The sequence below is a fragment of the Anomaloglossus baeobatrachus genome, chromosome 2 (assembly GCF_048569485.1).
Source record: "Anomaloglossus baeobatrachus isolate aAnoBae1 chromosome 2, aAnoBae1.hap1, whole genome shotgun sequence".
Lineage (NCBI taxonomy): Eukaryota > Metazoa > Chordata > Amphibia > Anura > Aromobatidae > Anomaloglossus > Anomaloglossus baeobatrachus.
This window is the reverse complement of record NC_134354.1, coordinates 441,916,279-441,920,019: the sequence shown is the minus strand read 5'-3', so window position 1 is coordinate 441,920,019 and position 3,741 is coordinate 441,916,279.

Genomic DNA, 3,741 nt, shown 5'->3' with positions numbered 1-3,741 from the left:
AGTGAATTTTTTCCAAGAGTGGCAGTGAGACTATGGAAGATTTGTGGGGTGCAGGCGGAGCAGGGGTGAAGGCGGAGCTGGGGTGGAGCCTCAAGGGGGCCCTGAAATTTTGCCAGTATGGGGCCCTGAAATTTCTAGTGGCAACCCTGATCACACATCTTTCTATAGGTCTGAGGATATAAACTCTTTTTTTTATGTGCTTTAATATCTTAAAGATGCCCTGGAGGCCCGGGACAAGATGATGGAACAGTAAGTAAATGCACAAAGCTACATTAAGAATAATTTTACATGGGATCATCTGTCAGGCTTTCACCCACCTGACAAATCATCCCATGCAGTTGGTCGCAAATTGTGGCTGTGTAATTACACAGTGACCATTAACAATAGTGAATTGGGGGTGGGACCTTTGTAGCTTCAGTTAGTTGGCTTGTGTAAAGATGCCTTTATAGTATACAGCATTGTGCAATATTTTTTAATTTATTTTTTTTCTCCCCACAGAATGCAAGGTGCAAGTACCGTATGTTACGGTCCACTGGAATGATGATGCTAAAATGTTTTTGTTTGGTTTTTTTTAAACATTAAAATTTTATTGAAATATAAAGTTTGTTTTCTATAATAAAAAAAAATGTCAAACGGTTTCAAAATTTTGTCTTGTTAGTTTTAGTACGAGGGGCTGCTGATAAGTCTTTGGCTTTACCCAGAAAGAAATGAAATAGGATGATGAAACTTTACATTTATTCCACATACTCTCCACTGATGACAACACACTTCTTACATCGGTATTCCTGGTTCTGTAAGCCTAGCAAAAATAAAGATTCCAGTTGTGCCTCATACCAGGCATCCGTAGCAGCCATAGCATCAGAAATGGTGTTAAATTTAGTACCTTGATGTGTTTCTTCAGCTTTAGAAACAGATGATAGTTGGAGGGAGCTAGATTTGGTGAATAAGGTGGGTGGTCAACCAACTGGAAGCCCAGCTCAGCCAGTTTTGCCGTGGTCGCTTGTGCAGTGTGAGCAGAGGCGTTGTCTTACAGGAACAAGATTCCTTTGGACAGCTTGTCGCGCCTTTTGGCCTTCAGTCCTGCTTTCAATTGGTTGAAAAGTTCAATGTAATACCTCATATTAATGGTGGAACCTTTTTGAAGGTAGTCCACTAGCAGCACGCCCTCCTTATCCCAGAACACAGACGCCATCACCTTAGTACAAAAAGAGAGACAGTGCTGCACAGCTATGATTATGAAGGGAATAAGTCAGAAGGTGAGGGTGCAAGGCCTACCAAGTCAATTGCATATAGAGAAAAAGAAGTAGGCAAGAAGCACTCAGCTCACCAAATAGCTACTAATACATTTTGTGTTATTTTTTGTAAGTATATCAGTGCAAACACCATAAAAACATTTAAAAAGCAGGACACTCTATTATTGGGTCCATGGGATGAGTGTCCTGCTTTATAAATGTTTTTATGGTGTTTGCACTGATATACTTACAAAAAATAACACTATGTATTAGTAGCTATTTGGTGAGCTGAGTGCTTCTTGCCTACTTCTTTTTCTCTATATGTCATCACCTTAGTGGCTGAATTTTGCCCCCCTGAACTTCTTTGGATGAGGAGAACCACTATGCCTCTGCTCTTTTGACTGCTCCTTGTTTTCAGGGTCATACAAATAAATCCAGGTCTCATCCATAGTGACCAGTCGATCATGGAAGTTCTTATCAGTCCTGAAACGCTGACATATGGACCAGGAAGTTTTCACTCGCATGCTACTCTGTTGTCAAACATTTGGGGACCCACTTTGCAGATGGCTTCCTCATGTCCAAATGTTCATGGATAATGACACACACACACACACACACAAACACACACACACACACACACACACACAATATTCATAATGTCTGTTATTGCTTTATCTGAAATTCGTGGATTCTCCAGTATGAGGTTGTGCACAGCATCGATGATCTCCGGAACAACAACCACTCTGGCGTCCAGGACGTTCCTCACCGTTGCTGCTGAAGTGACCCCTTTTATATTTGGCAATCTAGTTCTTAACTGTGGAATATGAAGGGCACTGATGCCCCAAAATCTGCGACATATCACCGTGAATATCCTCCATGGACTTTCCTTGCAGAAAGAAGAATTTGATCACTCCTCTGCTCTCAATTGCTGTGACTATCACCTTAGACGCCGCCATTTTGGTTTCTCGTGTGCATAGAACTCATGCCATAAGCTACATACACAAAATTTTGGGGATAAGATGCTCAGGGGGTACAGGGGATGGGAAAAAAGATCGCCACGCCCACCAATGAAGTTGTCACCCCTACAAACCAAGTCCTTCTAGCTACTGGGATTTCCCCATCTGTTGTGCAGCCCTCCTCTCACCATGTTTCCCTCCATCCTTGGCCAACAAATCCTGTCATCGTGTATCCTTCCATCATTGTACAGCTAATTTTGTCACTGTATCACTCTATTCCTGTATAACACCTGTCATGTGTATTCCTCTAACCCTGTAGAACACCACCTGTCACTGTGTATCCCTCTATCCCTGTAAAACACCACCTGTCACCGTGTATAACTCTATCCCCATATAACACCACCTATCATCGTGTTTCCGTTCATCCTTGTACAGCTCCTCCTGATACCGTGTATCTCTTTCCCTGTATAACACCTCCTGTCACCATGTATCCCTGCGTCACTTATCCTGTTACCATTTATCCCTCTATCCCTGTAAAACACCTCCTGTCACCATGTATCCCTGTGTCACATCTGTTAAAGTGTATCCCTCCATCCCTGTACAGCACTTCCTGTCGTGTATCTTCCCATCATTGTACAGCTCCTCCTGTCACTATGTATCCTTCTATTCCTGTATAACACCTGTCATCCCTCCATCGCTTCTCCTGTCACCATGTATCCCTCCATGCCTGTACACCTGTCATCATGTATCCTTTTATCCTTGTGCAGCTCCTGTTACCATGTATCTCTCTCCCTGTATAATACCTGTCATCGTGCATCCCTCTATCCCTGTATAACACCTCCTATCACTGTGTTTCCTTCTATCCCTGTATATCACCTCCTGTGACCGTGTATCCCTCCATCCCTGTACAACACCTCCTGTGTATCTTTACATTAGCAAGTTTCCAGTGTCTTCTCTGAAAGTACACAGTAGTTTTCTAAATCTGGCTATCAGAACGTTACTTAATGAAGGACATGAGCCAGTTTCCCAGTCTTTTCCCTGAACTTACCCAGTAGTTCTCCTAATCTGGCTAACAGAAGAGGACTTACCGAAGCGTTAGCCCGTTTTCCAGTCTCATCTCCGCCATTCCGATGTGTATCTCCAAATCGGGCTATCAGAACATACCTTACATGAAGATTCCCGAAGTGTATTTCATAATCTGGCTAACTACGTTATGTACAGAAGTACATTAACCAGTTGCAAGGTCACTTGTCTGATTGTAGAAAGTGTATCAAGGACACAGACTTGATCGCCCGGAACTGTTTTCGTGCACGCACCGCGGTCTAGGTCCCCCCGATAGGGCGTAAAAGTCTGACCACCGCAAAAATCTTGCGCCTGAAAAACAATCAAATTTACGTTTTGATAACGTAAATCACCTAATAAGCGTAAAAACGGGTGCTGCGATGAACGGGAGCGTAACCGCACTCATGTTTTTTTACGTGTTTCCAGAAAACCAACTGACGCCACATTACTGAGAGACAAGCGTATCCAATTTAACAGTCTTCCACCTATAC